At 37.2% G+C, this 22,936-nt stretch overlaps 1 protein-coding gene across 1 annotated transcript in view; it reads right to left on the bottom strand.

Moving 5' to 3' along the window:
• Positions 1 to 22,936, bottom strand: part of CLCN5 (chloride voltage-gated channel 5) — a 186,196-nt gene that overhangs the window by 117,706 nt on the left and 45,554 nt on the right. The window lies entirely within an intron of this gene.

Here is a 22,936-nt window from a genome sequence, read left to right as displayed (position 1 = left end):
TCAGTCTTCATAGGCTGCATTTTTCTAGGAATGTATCCATTTCTTTCAGGTTGTCCAATTTATTACAGTGTAATTGGTCCATAGTAATGATCCTTTGTGTTTCTGTGGCAACAGTTGTAACATCTCCTCTTTCATTTGTTTTTATCTGACTTCTTTCTCCCTTTTTTTTGTTGGTGAGTCTAGAAAAGGTTTGTTCATTTTATTTATCTTTTCAAAGAATAAGTTCTTAGTTTCATTGAGCTTTTCTACTATCTTTTTAGTCTCAATCTATTTCTGCTCTAATTTTTGTTATTTCCTTCCTTCTATTAACTTTGGGCTTTGTTTTTCCTTTTTCAAGGTGCTCCAGCTTTCTTTTAGTTTCCATTTGCATGGAATATCTTTCTTTTATCCCCTTATTTTCAGTCTCTGTGTGTCCTTATATTTATAGTGAGTCTCCTGTAGGCAACATATAGAAGGGTCTTAACATTTAAAGCAATTATTGATAGGTGTGTGTATTGCCATTTTGTTAATTGTTTTCTGTCTGTTTTTTTTTTTTTTTTTTTAGTTTCTCTCTGTTTCTTGCTCTCTTCCTTTGTGTTTGATGACTTTCTTTAGTGGTAAGTTTATATCCCTTTCTCCTTCTCTTCCATGTATTTACTATAGGTTTTTGCTTTATGGTTGTGTGTGTTTAATTGCTCAGTCATGTCTGACTCTGTGTGACCCCATGGACTGTAGCCCACCAGGCTCCTCTGTCCATGGGGATTCTCCAGGCAAGAATACTGGAGTGGGTTGTCATGGCTCTCCTCCAGGGGATCTTCCTGACCCAGGGATTGAACCCAGGTCTCCTGCACTGCAGGCAGATTCTTTGCCATCTGAGCCAGGGAAGCTTTTTGCTTTAAGGTTACCATAAAGCTTACATATAACAACTTATAACAGGCTATTTTAACTTGACAATAATTTGTTTGATCCCATTTTAAAGCTCAACATTATTACTCTCCCCTTATCATGTTTTATGTTTTTCATGTCACATTTATCTTTCACCTTATACAGCTAATTGTTGTAATCAGTATTTTTACTACTTTTGTTTTTTTTTTTTAAGCTTCATACTAACTTTCAGTTCAGTTCAGTAGCTCAATCCCATGGACTGCAGCATGCCAGGCTTCCCTGTCCATCACCAACTCCCGGAGCTTGCTCAAACTCATGTCCATCAAGTCGGTGATGCCATCCAACCATCTCATCCTCTGTCATCCCCTTCTCCTCCTGCCTTCAATCTTTCCTAGCATCAGGGTCTTTTCCAATGAGTCAGTTCTTCGCATCAGGTGGCCAAAGTATTGGAGCTTTATACTAGCTTTGTAAGTGATTAAACCACTACTTTTACTATATATTTACCTTTCCAGTGAGATTTAGTCTTTCATATGTGTTACTAAATAACACCCTTTCTTTTCAGGTTAAACAAATCCCTTTAACATTTCCTATAAGGCTAGTTTAGTGGTGATGAACTCCTTTAGCTTTTGTTTGCCTAGAAACTCTCTCTCTTTCCCTTCTAAATAACTTTGCCAGGTAGTATTCTTGGTTGGAAGTTTTTTTCTTTCGGTACTTTGAATACATTGTACCACTCTCTTCTGGCCTTCAAAGTTTCTGCTGTAAAATCTGTCTCTGGGGGATTCCCTTCTGTGTAACAAGGTGTTTTTCTCTTGCTGCTTTTAATATTCTTTGTCTTTAACTTGTGACATTTTAATTGTGTCTTGGTGTGGGTCTCTTTGGGTTCCTCTTATTTGGAAGTCTCTGGGCTTCCTGGATATGGATGTCTGTTTCCTTCCCCAGGTCAGGGAAATTTCCAGCCATTATTTAAAAAGCAAACCAGGATCAAGTAAAAAGTTTCACAACACTGAAAGCAAATATGTAAAGTCACAAGGATAAAGTGAAAAGAGCAATTAAGATAGTATAAGAAAAACAAATATAAGATAGATGGCCTAAGCAGTGTATAAGAAAGACTACCATTCTCTGGCAAATATCCATTAGATAATTAAAAAATAAAAGAATCACTGAACACACCTATAAGACATTGAGAGGACTTCCCTGGTGGTCCAGTGGTTGAGAATCCGCCTGCCAATGCAGGGACATGAGTTCAATCCCTGGTCCAGGAAGATCCCACATGCTGTGGAGCAACTAAGCCCATGAACCACAACTATTGAGCCCACACACTCTAGGGCATGCATGCTACAACTACTGAAGCCAGCACACCTAGAGCCTGTGCTCCAACCAAGAGAAGCAACTGCAATGAGAAGCCTGTGCACCACAGTGAAGAGTAGCCCCAGCTCACCACAACTAGAGAAAGCTCATGCTCTGCATCAAAGAGCCAGTGCAGCCAAAAATAAATAAATAAAAATTTTTAAGAAAGAAATTGAGGCAATATTATCAATTAAGGAATTAAAGCTATCCTCCCACATCATTTAAACATCTCTTAAATTTACAACAGTTTGAATTTTAAAAGAAAAAAGTTCCCTAAGTGAAAAATACAGGCTAATTATAATGCTAAATTTTATGCAGTAAATACAATAAAAATTATACATTGAATTAAATGAAATCTGACCCTGATTATAAAAATACATTTAAAAATGTCTACTTCTGCAAATGACAACAGAAACAGACTCATAGATAAAGAAAACAAACTTGTGGTTACCAAAGGGAGGGAGGAAGGAAGAGATGAGGGGCAGATTATGGTCATGGAATTAATAGATACAAACTACTGTGTATAAAATAGATAAGCTCGGCTTCCCTAGTGGTTCAGTGGTTAAGACTCCAAGCTCCCAATGCAGGGGCCCTGGGTTCAATCCCTGGTCAGGGAACTAAGATCCTACATACCACAACTAAAGATCCCATGTGCTGCAACTAAGACCCAGAACAGCCAAATAAATAAATAAAAATAAGTATAAAAAAGATAAGCAACAAGGATACAATGTGTATCACAGGGAATTATAACCATTATCTTGTAATAGCCTATAATGGAGTATAATCTGGAAAAATACTAAATCACTATGTTGTACACCTAAAACCAATACAATATTATAAATCGACTATACTTCATTTTTTTAAAGGCTATTCCTTTTAGGTTTTCTAATGCAAATTAAAAGATCTGAGTCACAGAATCTGCTTCTAAACAAGCAAATTTTAAACCAAAACCAGATATTACAAAATGATTTTTTTAAAGCACGAGATAATGATTTTTTAAATATCCAGGAAGTAAAACAAAATCTAATGATTTTTAATAAAACAAAAAACTGATAAATTTAACATGAGAAACACAATTTAACTGAAGAACTGTTTGATTATTTCAATATGGGAAAGCAAATTAGCAGCAAAAACAACAATGAAAGAGTTCAATATATCTAAACAAAACAATAGAATGTAATTATCAGGTTCATCATAATAATCAGGTGGAAAAGTTTGGGAAAGTGTTTTTCACAAAAATTTATAATATACTCAGGCTTAAAAAGTCTCAAATATGAAATGGCAGGATTCTTACATAGCAAAAAACATAAGTAGGATAAAAGAATACAAACCACATGGAAATTGTGAAATAAATTTTTCTTAAATGACAACTAAATCAAGAAAGTGACTATTTAAAATTCAAATATGAATCAAAATATATCAATAGCTCTACATGTCTCTCTTAGGAAAAGGATGGTTTAAAAAAGTAATAAAACTGATAAACCGCTAGTACAATTCAACAAAAGAGAAAAGCATGCAAATTATTGATTTTAAAGATATATAATTACTGCAAAGATGATATACACTATCAGGGCATTCCATATGCAGATTTTCTTTAAAAAAAGAAAAGGAATAACTTTCTAGAAAAGAAAATTCAAGTACCCAAAGTGAAATCAGGAATTTAAGTGAATCTAGACCATAGAAATAAACAACATTATCAATAAATTTCAAAAGAAACAAAAATGGCACTTAAATGTCTAAACAGTAAATGAATAATAATTCTATCACACAAAGATTCCTTAAACATGTCCTATCTAATTCATTTTCATGTAGTGAAAGTCAGTTTGAACTAAACCTGACTTAGGGCTATACCCTGAAAAGGAAAATTATAGTTTGGTCCTATCTGTGAACATAGATGTAAAATTCTAAACAAAATTTTACCAAACCATACACCAGCAGTTTAAAAGAATTGATCTTCATGGGCATTAAGGTTTTATCCTGAGGCTGATTTTAAATAAGACCAGAGATTCACAAGAAAAACAGAAAAAATAAAATTAAGTGAATAAATAATAGTTTAAATAAGAAGAGCTGACTCACTGGAAAAGACCCTGAAGCTGAGAGAGATTGAGGGCAAGAGGAGAAAGGGGTAACAGAGGATGAGATGGTTGGATGGTAACACTGACTCAGTGGACAAGATTTAGCAAACTTTGGGAGAAGGACAGGGAAGCCTGGTGGGCTGCAGTCCATGGGGTCACAAAGAGTTGGGCATGACTTAGCAACTGAACAACAACAAATAGTTTAAATGGCCTGAAAATTCAGTATTCATTTCTGATATTAAAAGAAGGATTTTCTTTTAACTATAAATATGGTATGCCTGAGAGAAGTCGACACTATTCTTAAAACACACACACTAGAGGTATTCATCCAGAAAAAAAAAAGGCAGAAAACTACACAAAGATATCTAGTCACCATTCCTAATTAATCATGTTAGAAAACTGAATCATTGTAACCATGTATGAAAAATGAAAGCAACATAAGGAGATAAAATTAAAACAGTATTTGCACATTATATAATTATATAATCTAAAGGAGATAAAATTAAAACAACAATATTTGCACTTTATATAATTATATAACCTAAAAGACAAAGATATTCAAGAAACTAAAAGTAATGAGTTCAACAAAGGGGTAAATTATAAGATAAAATCTAAAAACTCTTTTACATTCCAATAATAAACATCTACAGAAATTTATTTTACCACAGCAACAACCACCAGAAAAAATTAACCCAACAGTTACCCTAACTGGGCACATATATGTCATGGGACTAAACATGGCAAAGATGACAACAATTTAATACAGTATAGAAACATTTAGGACTTCATTTCCACCTGGACATTTGCTGAATCCTGTCAATTTTACTTCTGTAATGTGACAGTATGATGTACAAATAGTTTGTCATCTAACTATAAATTTAATGCTCAAGCTTCTCATAACAAGAAGTTAGAGACAGACGGTTTCTATAAAAGGAATGAATGTCGTCAATGTATGGCAAAAACCACTACAATATTGTAAAGTAATTAGCCTCCAACTAATAAAAATAAACGGGAAAAATAAATAAATAAATATGAAGGAACACCAAAAAATAAATAAAAGGAATGAATGAAATCAATCACAAGTAAATGACTACTTATTACAATATTCACCCACTGTGTTAGTAAAATAATACAGATAAAGGCAAATAACTGTGGGCTATTTGGGTAATGAAGACACACTCAAGATGCTGTTGACTATACAACCCCATAAACAAAATGTCTGACCCAGTACTCTCAGTTCAGGAACAGATTCCCCTACCCTACCCCCAAATTAGACAGCTCCTCTCCCATGTAAAAAGGGTGCTTTGTACAAAAGATGTTTGTCACAACTGCATTCATAATCTTTTTTTAAAATCCCAGAGATGTGATTAAAACAACTCCGATATAGTGCTTACTTCCCTTACTCATTGATCATTTGAGTGATACACACGTAAGTAAAACATGCAGTCTCTAATCTCAAAAAACTTGGGTGATTATTTAATTCAACCATTTAAATAAATGTTTATATCATGCTACATGATACATGAAAATGTTAAAAAATAATGTAAGCTGAAGAGGTCTATCAGTGACAAAGCAAAAAAAACAGGACAATCTATGGTGAAAACAATGTGGCAAGATTTTCTCTCTACACACACACAAACAGAAACAAAGGAGAGAGACAAGAATGTGTAAGAAATGGACAAGAATACAAACAACTGGTGTTCTAAATTTGGGGAATAGTTTTCCACATACACATACAAACTTGCACTACAACTTCTATAATGCTTTCAATGGCAAAGTTTGGCATTATCTACTGTTTCTATTTCTGTTTTTTAGAGGGAAACTAGTTGTATATTAATATATAATTCAGTACACCCCTCTTTTTCCTTCTCCTCTGTTTCTCTTCTTTCAATAACATAAAACTCAAGTAGTTCTTGCGAATTACTTGGTACATTTATTGAAGAGTAGGATTTATGTTCCCCTTTTCTAATCTTAAAACCAGATGAATGGTACATATTTCTTTCCTTTTAAAAAACTGCTTTTTTAAAACTTATGATTCTTAACTGAAATCTTCCAGTGAGTCAGTGATCCTTGAAAGAAAAAAATAAAACACAAGCTTCCTCACCATGTTTTATGTGATGTTACTTGTTGGAATGTAAAAAGGAATCTTCAAAGTCCACATAACAAGTTTCCCACCAGGGAGCAGGGAGCAGGAGGTGGGGGTTGTGGGGCTCTACATTTAGGCTCCCCTGGCCCTTTAAGACATTTTAAGGGACTTAAGTCTTAAAACTTCTAACTTATTTTGCTCCTAAATGTCACCTGCATTAAAAACAATGCTTTGTTTCTGTGCCACTCTGAAAGACAGCTCAAAATTAAGAGATTAAAAACAGAGAAAGAAATGAGCAGGGGTGATAATGGCAGTTGAAGAGAAAAGAGGAACGGCGACTCAAGCCAAACAACTTCCCCAGATTCCTTCGCATGTATGGCCACTGGTTCCAGTTAGAAGCATCACAAAGCCTTCAGACTCAGAAGCAAAGAACACAGGATCCAAGGACTTAGACTAATTTCCTTAATGATGCCACTGAGCGTCTGGTGAATTTAATCTTTAGAAGGTTTATTCTATTGGTTTCAGATTCATAGTTTAGCTCAAACGCAATTAACGGTAGTTCAAATACATTCTTCTCTGTGTTCTTTGTTATTCTCTCAAAAGCTCAACAGCTGCTGCTCTCTGGCTGCTAGAGAGAAATGAATTTAGTAATATTTGGATTTAAACTCTGAATCTAGAAAGACCTGACTTCTGTACTTAAAAACTTCACTTAGAAAATAAGTAAATAAACAGAATAAAAATCTGCTAAGACTGCTGACACATGGAAAAATAAAATAAAATACCTATGGTATGAAAGTGAAAGTGTTAGTGGCTCAGTCATGTCCAACTCTTTGTGACCCCAAGGACTGTAGCCTGCCAGGCTCCTCTGTCCATGGGAATTCTCCAGACAAGAATACTGGAAGGAGTTGCCATTCCCTTCTCCAGGGGATCTTCCTGACCTAGGGATCAAACCCAGGTCTCCTGCATTGCAGGCAGATTACCGTCTGAGCCACAGGGGATTCCATACCTATGGTATCTTTCTGTGCAATTTCAAGATACAGTTTTCTGTTTATCACTATTTTTTTTTTGGTTACTAGGTAGTAAAGGGTTGAGTTTCCAGATTAAAAAGTAGGGAAATATTTTTTAAGTAGGGAAAGACACGTACAAGGCTCAGAGATAGAGAAATGCATTTACCATGAAATCTGAAATTAGAATTCAAGCAACTTCAACTATGTGGGAGAATGGGTAGCAGAAAAACAATTCACACAATGTCTTTGAATTACAGTGTGAGAAATGGTGGTTCATTGGGGAATGGAACTTTCAAAAAATGCTTTTGTTAAAAACTCATTCCAGATGAGTCAAGGATTCAAACTTTTTAAAAATTTTGAGACACTATAAGAAAATGGAAGGGTGCATTTATACTCAACGTGTGAAGGAATTCTATTAATACCAAAACAAAAGAAGAAATTATCACCTATAGGTGATGAATATGACTAAATAAAAATAAAACTTTAATACATTAAAAATTTTACAAAGTTTAAAAAGCAATACAGTCTCCCAGAATAATGGAAATAAAAACAAAAATAAACAAATGGGACCTACTTAAACTCAAAAGCTTTTGCACAGCAAAGGAAACAATAAACAAAATGAAAAGACAACCCACAGATTGGGAGAAAATATTTGCAAATGATGTGACTTACAAGGGATTAGTCTCCAAAATTCACCAACAGCTTATTAGTCTTAACAGCATTACAACAAACAACCCAATCAAAAACGGGCAGAAGACCTAAACAGACATTCCTCCAAAGAAGACATACAAATGGCCAAAAGACACATGAAAAGATGCTCAACATAGCTCATTATTAGAGAAATGCAAATCAAAACTACAGTGAGATATCACCTCACACCAGTCAGAATGGCTATCATCAAAAAATCTGACAATAAACGTTGGAGAGGTGTAGAGAAAAGGGAATCCTCCTACACTGTTGGTGGGAATGCAAACTGGTACAGCCACTATGGAGAACAGTATGGAGGTTTCTTAAAAAAACTAAACATAGAGCTACCATATGACTCTGCAATCCCAGTCTTGGGCATATACTCCAAGGAAAACACAATCTGAAAGGATACATGCACCCCAATGTTCACTGCAGCACTGTTTAGCCAAGACATGGAAGCAACCTAAATGTCCATTGACAGAGGAATGGATAAAGAAGATGTGGTACATACACACAATGGAATATTACTCAGCCATTAAAAAGAATGAAATAATGTCATTTGCAGCAACATGGATGGACCTAGAAGTTGTCATGCTGAGTGAAGTAAGTCAGACAGAGGAGAGATATATGGCATGACATCCCATAAATGCAGACTCTAAAATGAAATGATACAAATGAACTTACCTACTAAACTTAGAAACAGACTCTCAGACTTAGAGAACAAACTTATAGTTACCAGTGAGGGATGGTGGGGAGGAATAAAATAGGGAGTTTGGGATCTACATGTACACACTGCTATATTTAAAATGGATAGCCAACAAGGACCTATTGTATAGCACATGGAACTCTGCTCAATGTTATGTGGCAGCCTGGATGGGAGGGGGGTTTGGGAAATAGTGGAAATAGCTGAGTCCCTTCACTGTTCACCTGAAACTATCACAACATTGTTAATTGGCTATACCCCAATACAAAATAAAAAGTTTAAAGTTTGAAAAAAAAAAAAGTTAAAAAAACAGAAACAATTTTTTTAATTTTAAAAAATAAAAAGAAAGCAATACAGATAAAAGCAGCCATGATTTTGATGAAAAAAGAACTTAACACAGAAAATAATGAAAATCTAATACAACCTGATAGTTAATACTACTTTCCTTTGGGTTAGTGGCTAAAAAATATAAAAATCTTATGTCAGTCATCAAAAAAGGAACAACAAAATCTGTTTAGACTCATCAGCAATTAAAGCACTACCTATTAACTCTGTAATGAAGTATAATAAAATGTGGCTACAGCCATATTTTATTCTCCTGATAAACGATACTAATTTTTAAGAATATAGTATTATATTGGCTCCAGGTGAATTAGTTAAAGCAACAAATAGTAGAAAAATCCGTATTTTTCAGTCACTGGCATTTTATATACTGATCATTTCCATGTACCACTAGGATAGTTCTGTAACTTTTAGGGTGTATTTTTAGCATTTCAGTTCCTTTCAGATTTTTTTAAATTTAAGGTTTTTTAGTCATTTATACATAAATCTATTTGTTTGGCAATCTTTCATAAATATTTTTCCACTTTATTTCTGTCATTAAATGAAACTGATTTTGGAAATTTGGTTGAAAATATTTCCGGCCACAAGCTTATTATCAATTAATAATTTTTGTACACATTCTGGTGATTTTACATTTAAAGCATACTTCTAAGAAGACATTTTGGGCTATTTTAACTATTTTGATTCAATAAAGCCTATAAGAAACAAAGCTTTCAACAGGATTGAAGGACTGGCTGAATTTATTCTAAAGTGGCATTAGATATTAAACATTATTTATGATAGACATATCAGACCAACATGCTGTACATCTTAAAACAATGTTATATGTTAATTATATCAACAAAAATAAATGTTATTTTAACTATGTAATATAAAACTAAGAGATACATACATATAATTAATTCAGCATCCCGATAATGTTTGTATCATTAATCCTAAATACATTAGACAGTTCTGGACTTTTAATGTGACTAATTAGAAGTTATAAAAGTAAAGTTGCTTCAATAGAAAAGAATTATAGGCAACAAAAAGTGAAGAAAGCATAGCTAAAGAAGTAAAACAGGCAGAGAAGTTAAGAAGTCACCTGAACACTAGGAGGACATTTTTTAAATTCACAAAGACATGGCCAAACAAGTAGATATGTATGATGGGCTGAAAGTGAGTTATATTTGTAGAGACTGAAAAAATTTGAGGCAGAACAGAAATAATTTGAGGTAGAAAAAAAGCTTCAGAACTATCCTGTGATACACAGAAACCAGCAATGTGAGAAAACTGTAGACAAGTTCATTCTTTCAAATCATCTGCTTCCCAAAAGTTTTTAAATTGATCAATGGTTAAACAAACTGTGGTATAGCAGTGATGGACTACAATCTAGCCATCAAAACACAAAAAATGGTAAATGTGTGGCCCATGGTGGAGGATGTGAAAAGAAGTGAGCTGTAGGCAAGATTTCAATAAAATAAAATGAAGATAGAATACCAAACATCTGTTGTTTGGTAAAAATCACAGATAAGAGTTGCATAAGTAGTTGGTACTCTGTGAGGAGGGTATTGCCCTCTTTTAAGATATATTAGTATATAGTAAATAAAAACATCATATTATCTTCAATTTATTTATGCTTGTTTCAGAGGACAAAATGCCCCCCATCCTCTTCAAAGTTGGCCCCTAACCTGCATTTTGACTATCTTCTTCCTCACCTTTGTGTGGGCCTGTGCTTCAACTGTCTCCAAGGGACTCCTGTATTTCCAGTGACACATGTGGTCCATTCCTCCCATTTAAAACAGAATCACAAATACTCCTTTATTTCAATCTTGCTGTCCCCTCCAGTAATATACACGCGCCACCTCCCCCCACCCCCGCCCCATCCATAGAGACTCTGCTCCTACCTTTATCTTCCACATTAGTTGGAAAAAAGCCCATCCTTTAGGGAGAGTCTATAGGCCAAACCTACCCAACCACTACTTTATCCTGTCTGCTGGTCTTCTATGCAATATAACTATATTAAAAAAAAAAAAAGTAGTTAAGGGATCAGCTTACCCCAGGTCACACCACTGATTTACAACAGAGAAAAATCTGAATCCAGAAAGCTTCACACCAGTTGCCCATGGCCACAAAAGACCCTTGTGCTCCCTGTCCCTCTTCCAGGTGATTAAGATCCGCTAGTTACAGGCAACTGGAGAGGAGCAGCTGTCACCATCACAGCTGAATTGGCTTGAAGCTGGCTGGCCCAGCCCTGCCTGACACCTGCTCCATGCTCTAAAATCAGCCTTTGTACAGCCTGGCTTCTGGGAAAGAGGAGACACTAGGAGGAAATGGGGGTGGGGGGAAAGTGGTTCTTTTGTTAAAAGTCTTCCTCCATAGAACTTCTTTGGGGGAAGCTTAGACCACATTATTTTGAAAAATCTCCTCGCAGTTATGATGTACATACAACCTTGGGTACTGAGTCTAGTCCAATAAGGGGAGGTACAAAGATATATCAGATAACCTCTAGGAAACTGATCACTACAGCAACTCTCTTGCTATGTTAATTACAGTAGTCTTGGAGAAAAACATACCAGGGTTTAGAATTCTATCCCTGACACTTACTTGCTGTCTGACTCTAGCCCCATCATTTTACTTAGAGCCTCAATTTCCTCATACTACAAACTGGGGATACCACCATTAATTTCCCTGGCTTATGAAGTGTGCTTAAAAATTCACTGCACTGTGCCTGACACACATATAGTCATGAAATTTCCTTCTAAAGAAAAAAAATTTTTAAGTCTTCTATGGAAACAACTGCTTTAAAAATACAATCAACACTAGGGAGCAGTTCCCTAACATACTCAACTTGTTAGGGAAACAAATCCCTAACACCAGCACCTATTTTAACTCTCCCTCTCCCAACACAGACAAGGCTCTAAAATTCTTTTCTCCCCTCACATCCACTCAATAAAAAACGTCTTCATAAAACTATCCAATCCGAATGGCTCTGAGTATCTACTATTTATAAGTTTTTTCCCCTAAAGAAGACTTTTCCTCTCCCATTGTCTTATCTATATCCTTGACTTCCTTAATGAAGCTTGAGAATTTCTGTTCTGAAGTTGACTTTACTGGTTTCTTCCCAGAGAACCAAAATTAGCCTAAGGCACCTGCCTAGCTTTTCCTATGACCACCGTGCACCCAAGCAGAACAAACTGGTCATGGGATCTAGTTTACCTCCTCTGCCTACTGCTCTGGTATAACCTTGGAAAACACTTTTTAATTTACTGTGACAGCAACTCTCCACTGTAAAAATAGCTATGTACATAAACTAAAGCCTGAAAGAAAACACAAAAAGAATAAGAGCTTCTGTGTTAGAGGGGTTGAGAGTCCTAGCAAGTTATTTCCAGAAACCTAACATTAAATACAAATTTTTACAAGTGGTTCTTCCACACATATGACTGCAAACTGAAAGCTTTCAGGCCTCCGCTGCTCAAACCTGCCACTTCTGAATGACATTATCCCTGCCTCGCTCCATTTCAGGAGTCTTAACTATTAGCAGCAGTCTCACCTCCCCTTTCCTGTTCTCATATTTAGCAACTCTTCAGAAATATCTGATATCAAGGACCACTTCACCCTGGAGCCCTTAACTTCCTGTGGACTGTTTTACCATTATTCCTTACCCACTCTCCCACCCCGGGAGTCTCTTGAAGTTTTGGCCCTGGCTTTATTACCAGCCCACTTTCCCCACCCTCTGAAGTAAAAACACAGACTCCTAACCACGGGACTTCCAGGGAATGCCTGCCAACCGGTGTTTTTTACTTTAGAAGTGGTTCTCAAATGTCAGCCTGCACCACACTCCATGGAGAGCTTGTTCAAACACAGTGGGCCCATCCCTGGAGTTTCTCTTTCAGTGGCTTTGGAGTGGGATCTTAGAATTTGCCTTTCTATCAGTTCCCAGGTGTATGCTGCCACTGGCAGGGGTGGGGGGCACACTTTGAGAACCACTGCTTTAGGCAGAAGACAGCTAAACTTGGTTACACCTGGGTTTCTCAACCTCAGCCCTACTGATATTTTGGACTGGATAACTGTTGTGGAGGGTTATCTTGTGCACTATAGGATGCTTAGCATCCTTGGCCTCTACTCAATGCTTATAACCACGTGCCCCTCCCCCAAGTCAATTGTCATAATCAAAAATGTCTCTAGACATTGTCAAGTGCTCCAAGTTGGGTGTGGGGAGAGGCAAAATCACCCCAGGTTAAGAACCACTGACTTAGTCAAGTTCCCTTTTAATGAAGTGATGAAACCTCTTCCTCTTGTGCATAAAATGCAGATTCTCTTCCAGATGTGATCATTTTTGTTTAATTCATCCATGCACCCATCCCACTATGTGTCAAGCACTGGGGGGCTACTCAGGTTGATGAACAGGTCCCTGCTTTTACTGCAATTACAATTAATAGAAGAGACAGTGTGAACAGTAGGCTCAGGAAACTGTGGGGACATAGAACAAGGGGACACAGCAGGCTTTCTGAAAGATTATGATAAAGATGGGCAGGAGTTGGCCAGACAAAATGGACAGGGGAGGAAAATTCCAGGCAGAAGTCATGGGGGCAACAAAGCGTGACAATCAGGGAACTACCAGTTGTTCCCTATAGCTGGAGGCAATCATCATTTTTGCCCTGTGTAGGAAGGGGCAAGTTAGGGGAAAACAGTATTATCAACTCTTTAACCTTTGTATCTCCTATATCCACTTCTGATAATTCTCTGTCCTTCCTCCATTTGTACCTTAAGCTATAGCCATTTTTTAAAATTTATTTTATTGAAGTATAGTTGATTTACAATGTTAATTTCTACTGTACAGCAAATTTCTGTATATATATCCTGATTCTGAATATATATATATATATATACACACACACACATACATACATACATTTTTCATATTCTTTTCCATTATGGTTTATCACAGGATACTGAATATAGTTCCCTGTGCTATAGAGTAGGACCTTGTTTATCCAAGCTACAGCCATTTTAAACATCTTTCTACTAACCCTGGAGCCTTATAGAATCAGTTTCTCCAGGTGTCTATATTAAATTATCCCCCTTACTTCATGACACCCAATACACTTAGTTATAACTGTTTTTGTCTGTCTACCCTTACACTAAGTCCACAGTCTCCATTAGAGCAGGGACCATGGCTAGCCCTTTCTTCAATGTATTTCCAGTGTCCTGAACAATGTCAAGCACAGACAAGCCACTCAAACTAAATATCACCTGAATGAATAATGTCCTCAAATTCTATATGTCCCAAACTGAACACTCACCAACACGTTCCTTCCCCAAACCAGGTTCTACTTCTATATTCATCTACCATCCCTCCAGCTCCTATATACCCCATGCACATAGTCTCATCAAAATCTTGGCATAATCCCCCTCACTTCTTGTTTTTCTCATTCCATATATTCATCTTGGAGTCTTCAGTGAGAGGCAAGATCTATCCCCTGAACCTCACTAAATACTTCATCTGGCAGACAGACTACAGAAAGAGCATGGGCTTTGGAATCAAATTAGAAGTGGGCTCCTCTCACTCCTGCTTCTTAATTACTAGGTGATTTTGAACAAGTTATAATCTCAGAACCTTAGTTTCCTTTCCTTTAAATGGGTTTAACAGTATCAACCTTACATAGGTTGCTATGAAGTTAAACGTTACGTTACTCAGTAATAAATGTTTCCTTTACCCTCACAGCATCCCTAGCAGGAGTAAGTAGCAGTCAGGAAGACATGTAAAGAGATAAATAAGAAAGTCAATAAAATGGGAAAGATTCAGAGGGATGACATGAAAAGCCAAAGAAGAAATAAAAATTTAATTACATGAGAGAACCATATTTACTTTCCTACTGTTTTCTTTTCTCAAAATTTAACATTTATGCTGATCAGGCACACAGTAATATCCAAGAGAAATGAAAACATATGTCCACCAAGAAACTTATATGCAACTGTTCACAGCAGCATTATTCATAATAGTACATAGGTGGAAACAACCCTAATGTCCATGAACTAGTGAATGGATAAACAAAATATGGTATATCAACACAATGGAATTTTATTAGGCAATAAAAAGGAATGAAGTACAGTTAATTACATGGATGAACCCTGAAAACATTATGCTGAGTGAAAGAAACCAGACACAAAAGATCACATATTGCAATCACATGATACCATTTATATGAGATTACCTAGAATAGGCAAACCTACAGAGAGAAAAAGTAGAGTAGTGGTTTCCTAAGGTTGGGGCGGGGGTGAATATACTTAAAACCATCGAATCATATACTCTAAATGGGTGAGTTGATGATATGTGAATTACATAGTTTTAAAAGATTTTATTTTTATTTACTTTAAATTAATTAATTTATATTTTGGCTGTGCTGAGTCTTTATTGCCGTGTGTGGGCTTTCTCTAGTTGTAACGAGGAGAGGCTACTCTCTAGTTGAGGTGTGCAGGCTTCTTATTGCAGTGGCTTCTCCTGTTGCGGAGCACAGACTCTAGGTCATATGGACTTCAGTAGTTGTGGCTTACAGGCTCTAGAGTGTAGGCTCAGTAGTTGTGGCCCATGGGCCTAGCTGCCCCGTGGTATGTGGGATCTTCCCAGAACAGGAGTGAACCAGTGTTCCCTGCACTGCAAAGTGAACTCTCAACCACCACAGCACCAGGGAAGCCCATGAATTATATCTTAATAAAGCTGTCTAAAAAGTATAATAGAGGAACAGCTAGAAAAATGGCAAAAAAAATTTTTTTCTAATTATTTGCTTCCGATATCCTAGTAGAGTGCAAGAAGATCCAACCAGTCCATCCTAAAGGAGATCAGTCCTGAGTGTTCATTGGAAGGACTGATGTTGAAGCTGAAACTCCAATACTTTGGCCACCTGATGGGAAGAGCTGACTCATTGGAAAAGACTCTGATGCTGGGAAAGATTGAAGGCAGGAGGAGAAGGGGACAGCAGAGGATGAGATGGTTGGATGGCATCACTGACTCAATGGACATGAGTTTGGGTAAACTCTGGGAGTTGGTGATGGACAGGGAGGCCTGGTGTGCTGCAGTCCATGGGGTCGCAAAGAGTCGGACATAACTGAGCGACTGAACTGAACTGATCCTAGTAAATTATCCTATATATTCCACTCTAAGGAATGCCACCTTTGACTAAAGAGAAATTGTCTTGCTATAGAGAAAGTCTGTCTGGCACTGGCCATGAAAAGGATTCACGAGCATTGCCAGACAGGCTGGTGAGGGAAAATGAGAGCCAGGCTTGAGTTGAAACAAAGGTCAATGCCCTAGACCAGCCTTTCTCAGACCTGAATATACATGTGCATCAACCTGGGACTTGTTTTCCCAGGGCTGGTGTGGATGTATAATGTACTGGTGTGGATGGAATGTACTAAAATGCATTACAATTGGTAATGTACAAAATAATGTTGCCATTACTCAGTCAAGTCAAATGCTTCTGAGGATGTGTGGGGTCACTGTGAGAGGAGGAAGGGAAATAGCAGTAATGTTTCCTTTTTCCTTCTCTGCTTAAGGAAATGACAGCCACTTAACCTCCTGGGCCCCAATGTCTTTAAATCTATATGTTAGAAAGCATCCGGCACAGGTTTTAGAATCACATAATCTTAAATGGCTTTAAAATTCCTAAGTAAAAAAGTCACGTGTAGATAGCTAAGAGCTCATTCAGCAAGGTCACTTGGTGTGGAAAGACACAAACTCTGGGATCAGAAATCCTGGGGACGGGGCCCAGGTCTAACACTTGCTAAGTTTTATATCTTTAGTAAATTCCTCAATGTTTCTTCATATTTGATAGGAGTGGGAAAATACATCTTGCCTGCATCACAGGGTGGTGGTAGAATCAGCTGAGTTGACAGCAAAAGCATTTTGTCAAACTCTGGGTGGGCTGCTTCCCAAATCTTTTTATTGCATATGTCTATCGGTAGAAAAACAGAAGAATCTGAAAAGAATTTTATATATATATATATATATGACTGAATCACTTTGCTGTACACCTGAAACAAACAATTTATTGTAAATCAACTATAATTCAATTAAAATAAATAAATTACAATTCAGAGTTGAAAAGCCAAAGTTTGAAAAAAATAAAACCTAAAACCCACACATACAAAAACAAAAACACTAATATGGACTTTCATGTATTAATATTATGTACAATATAAAACATACAGGCTTCCCAGGTGGTGCCAGTGGTAAAGAACCCACCTGCTAACACAGATGTGAGAGATCCCTGGGTCAGGAAGATCCCCTGGAGGAGGGCATGGCAACCCACTCCAGTATTCCTGCCTGGAGAATCCCATGGACAGAGGAGCCTGGCAGGCTACAGTCCACAGGGTTGCACAGAGTCAGACATAACTGAAGTGACTTAGCACGCATAAAACATATACAAAACAGAGGAAAGAAGCATGGGGTAAAAATACAGGATTAGATTCCATGGCATAACAATCATGCTTAAGTTTACTGAAATTGATAACTATCCTATAGTTCTGTAACACTTTATCTCTATTCCTAAGAAATATACATGCAATTCTTTAGGGACCTGATGCAAAGAACTGACTCATCTGAAAAGACCCTGATGCTGGGAAAGATTGAAGGTGGGAGGAGAAGGGGATGACAGAGGATAAGATGGTTGGATGGCATCACCAACTCAATGGACATGAGTTTGAGTAGGCTCCGGGAGTTGGTGATGGACAGGGAAGCCTGGCAGTCCATGGGGTCTCAAAGAGCTGGATGTGACTGAGAGACTAAACTGAACTGAACTGATAGGGCCATGATGTATGCACTTTATCCTCAAGAGGTGCAGAAAATATGTGTACAAGCATACACACCCACACACCAGGGCCTGCAAATGGAGTAAAATGCTAAAAGTAGGTGAATCTGTGTAAAAGGTGTAATGGTGGTCTTTGCTTTTCTCTTTTTCTGGCAAAGTTTCAGTAAGTTTGAAATTATCTTCAAATAATTTTTTTTAACTAGAAAATCTAATCATTAGGACTTATAGAATGGTAAGGTAATGAACTTGGCCCACTCTCTCCTCAGCAAAGCAACAATTTACCTGGTAAAAATTATTTTTTAAAATGACCATTTTAAGTCTCTAGAAATTGTCCTAAGGGTATACAGCAAATGGAAGAAAAAAAGAAAATACACTGAAGAAAATCTATTAAATCTCAGTAAGAACAGTGAGAGTGGATGGCATTTGAGCTACAACCTGCTTCTTATTACACTCCCCAAAACTTTGTGTGAAGAGGCTCTACCCTGGGTAGCCAAGCAAATGGGGGCTCCTCTCCCTCCCGGGGTGGGGCAGGTTGCTGGTATTCCTCATTCGCCTGCCCTCTGCTGCAGAAGTTGCATTCTGATCAGGAGCAGCCAAGAAGATCAAGCCTCCCTTGCTCACCCAGCTCACAGCTGTAGGGTAGAAACTCTATTCCAGGTGCAGCAGGACAAGAACACTGGGCCTTGTTCACCCTCACTCCAGCTAACTTCTAGGACAGAGGCTCCAACACCCTTTTGTGATAAAACCATCAATAAACTAGGCATAGAAAAGAACTTTCTCAACTTGATTAAATGCCACCAAAAAAAAAAAACACAGAGCAAACATCATAACTAATGTTGAAAGACAACACTTTCCTCCTAAAATCAGGAAAAACACAAGGTGTACAATCTCACATTTTCTACACAATACTGTCCTGGAAGTTCTAACCAAGGCATTTAGGCCAGAAAAAGAAATTAAAAGCATCCAGATTGGAAAGTAAGAAGCAAAACTATCTGCAAATACAGATGACATGACCATGTATACAGAAAATCCTAAGGAAGTCACTAAAAAACTATGAGAACTAATAAATGAGTTCAGCAAAGTCACAGGGCACAAGGGTAACATAAAAATCAATAGCATTTTCATACACTATCAATGAACAATCTGAAATGAAATTAAGAAAACAACTGCATTTATAATGCCATCAAAAATAGTAAGATATGTAGGAATAAATTTAATAAAAGAAATGCAATTTATACTCTGAAAAGTCTATAATATTCTTAAAAGAAATTAAAGAAGACCTAAATAAATAGAAAGACATCCATGACAGACAACAGCAAGTGTTGGCAAGAATGTGAAGAAATTGGAACCCTCATATATTGCTTCTAGGAATGTAAAACTGCTTCTAGGAATGTAAAACTGCAGCTGCTTTAGAAAAAAAAATGGTTTGGTAGTTTCTCAAAATATTAAACAAAGAGTTATGATATGACAGCAATTCCACTCCTCGGTATATAGCCAAAAGAAATGAAAATATAAAAAAAAGAAATGAAAATATAATGACATAAATGAGTTAAAAGTAAGAGATAATTTAAGGCCACAATGAGATACCACTATGCACCTACGAAAATGGCCAAAATCAAATACTCAAGTATTGGGACAGATGTGGAACAACTGAAACTCAATGACTCTATCATTTTACATTACCACCAGCAACCACTTTGGATAACAGGTCAGCAGATTCTTAAAAGCTAAACATACACATATCATACGACATAGTCATTCCAATCATAGCTATTTACTCAATAGAAATAAAAGCATATGTCCATAGAAAGATTTGCTCTAAAATGTTCACAGTAGCATTATTCATAGTACCCAAAAACCAAAAATAATTTCAATGTCCATCAGCAAAGGAATGGATAAATAAACTGTAGTACGTCCATAAAACAGGATAATAAAAAACAATGAACTACTGGTATGTACAACATGGATGAATCTCAAAATAATTAGGCTTAACAAAAGGAGTCAAACAAAAGAAACTACATAGTGTATGATTCCACTTACGTGACTCTAGGAAATGCAAATTAACACAGAGCGATAGAAAGGACACATTGCTGGCAGTGGCAGGAGTGGGGTTCCCACTGGCTGAGAAGGTAGGAATTAATACAGAACAAGGAAGAAACTTTCAGAGGCAAAGGATACTCTCTTGATTTTGATGATAGCTTCAATAGTTATACGCATATCTCAAAACATCATATTATACACTTTATACTTTTAGTTTTATTTTTTATTGAAGTATACTTGATTTACAATGTTGTGTTAGTCTCTGCTATACAGGAAAGTGACTTAGTTATTATACACATACACATATTTTTTATTATTATTTTCATTATGGTTTATCACAGGATATTGAATATAGTTCCCTTCATGGATCACAGCCTTGTCATGGCAAAGGGGCTTGTGTAACTCAATGAAGCTATGAGCCATGGGCACAGCCATGCTTATGACAGAAAGGTCATGGTGAAGAGTTCTGACAAAACATTGTCCACTAGAGGAGGATAGGGCAACCCACTCCAGTATTCTTGCCTGGAGAACCCCAAGGACAGTATGAAAAGGCAAAAAATAAACAGACATTTCTCCAAAGAAGACATACAGATGGCTAACAAACACATGAAAAGATGCTCAACATCACTCACTATCAGAGAAATGCAAATCAAAACCACAACGAGGTACCATTACACACCAGTCAGGATGGCTGCTATCCAAAAGTCTACAAGCAATAAATGCTGGAGAGGGTGTGGAGAAAAGGGAACCCTCTTACACTGTTGGTGGGAATGCAAACTAGTACAGCCACTATGGAGAACACTGTGGAGATTCCTTAAAAAACTGGAAATAGAATTGCCATATGACACAGCAATCCCACTCCTGGGCATACACACCGAGGAAACCAGATCTGAAAGAGACACGTGTACCCCAATGTTCATCGCAGCACTGTTTATAATAGCCAGGACATGGAAGCAACCTAGATGACCATCAGCAGACGAATGGATAAGGAAGCTGTGGTACATATACACCATGGAATATTACTCAGCCATTAAAAAGAATTCATTTGAATCAGTTCTAATGAGATGGATGAAACTGGAGCCCATTATACAGAGCGAAGTAAGCCAGAAAGATAAAGACCATTACAGTATACTAACACATATATATGGAATTTAGAAAGATGGTAATGATAACCCTATATGCAAAACAGAAAGAGACACAGATGTATAGAACAGACTTTTGGACTCTGTGGGAGAAGGCGAGGGTGGGATGTTTTGAGAGAACAGCATGTATATTATCTATAGTGAAACAGATCACCAGCCCAGGTTGGATGCATGAGACAAGTGCTCGGGCCTGGTGCACTGGGAAGACCCAGAGGAATCGGGTGGAGAGGGAGGTGGGAGGGGGGATCAGGATGGGGAATACATGTAACTCCATGGCTGATTCATGTCAATGTATGACAAAACCCACTGCAATGTTGTGAAGTAATTAGCCTCCAACTAATAAAAATAAAGGAAAAAAAAAAGAAAAGGCAAAAAGATATGACACTGAAAGATGTGCCCCATAGGTCAGAAGGTGTCCAATATGCTACTGGGGAAGAGCAGAGGGCAATTACTAATAGCTCCAGAAAGAATGAAGTGGCTGGGCCAAAGCAGAAATGATGCTCAGTTATGGATGTGTCTGGTGGTGAAAGTAAAGTCCAATGCTGTAAAGAACAATACTGCACAGGAACCTGGAATATTAGGTCCATGAATTAAAGTAAACTGGACGTGGTCAAGCAGGAGATGGCAAGATTGAACACTGACATCTTAGGAATCAGTGAACTAAAATGGACGGGAATGGGTGAATTTAATTCAGATGACCATTATATCTACTACTGTGGGCAAGAATCCCTTAGAAGAAATGGAGTAGCCCTCATAGTCAACAAAAGAGTCTGAAATGCAGTACTTGGGTGCAATCTCAAAAATGACAGAATGATCTCAGTTCATTTCCAAGGCAAACCATTCAATATCACAGTAATCCAAGTCTATGCCCCAACCACTAATGCTGAAGAAGCTGAAGTTGAACAGTTCTATGAAGACCTACAAGACCTTCTAGAACTAACACCAAAACAAGATATCCTTTTCATCACAGGGGACTAGAATAACAGGCAAGTTTAGCCTTGGAGTACAAAATGAAGCAGAGCAAAGGCTAACAGAGTTTTGTCAAGAGAACACACTGGTCACAGCAAACACCTTTTCCAACAACACAAGAGACAACTCTACACATGGACATCACCAGATGGTCAATATAGAAATCAGATTGATTATATTCTTTGCAGCCAAAGATGGAGAAGCTCTATACAGTCAGCAAAAACAATACCTGGAGCTGACTATAACTTAGATCATCAGCTCTTTATTGCAAAATTCAGGTTTAAATTGAAGAAAGTAGGGAAAAACTACTAGGCAACTCAGGTATGACCTAAATCAAATCCCTTATGAATATATAGTAGAAGTAATGAATAAATTCAAGGGATTAGATCTGAAAGAGTGCCACAAGAACTATGGATGGAGGTTCATAACATTGTACAGGAAGCAGTGACCAAAACCATCCCAAAGAAAAAGAAATGCAAGAAGGCAAAGTGGTTGTCTGAGGAGGCTTTACAAATAGCTGAGGAAAGAAGAGAAGCAAAAGGCAAGGGAGAAAGGGAAAGATATACCCAACTGAATGCAGAGTTCCAGAGAATAGCAAGGAGAGATAAGAAGGCCTTCTTAAATGAACAATGCAAAGAAATAGAGGAAAACAAAAATGGGAAAGACTAGAGATCTCTTCAAGAAAACTGGAGATATCAAGGGAATATTTCATGCAAGGATGGGCATGATAAAGGACAGAAATGGTAAGGACCTAACAGAAGCAGAAGTGATTAAGAAGAGGTGGCAAGAATACACAGGAAAACTACACAGAAAAGATCTTTATGACCTGGATAACCATAATGGTATGATCACTCACCTAGAGCCAGACATCTTGGAGTGTGAAAT

The sequence above is a fragment of the Odocoileus virginianus genome, unplaced genomic scaffold (genome assembly GCF_023699985.2).
Source record: "Odocoileus virginianus isolate 20LAN1187 ecotype Illinois unplaced genomic scaffold, Ovbor_1.2 Unplaced_Contig_22, whole genome shotgun sequence".
NCBI lineage: Eukaryota > Metazoa > Chordata > Mammalia > Artiodactyla > Cervidae > Odocoileus > Odocoileus virginianus.
This window is presented reverse-complemented; position numbering and strand designations above follow the sequence as displayed.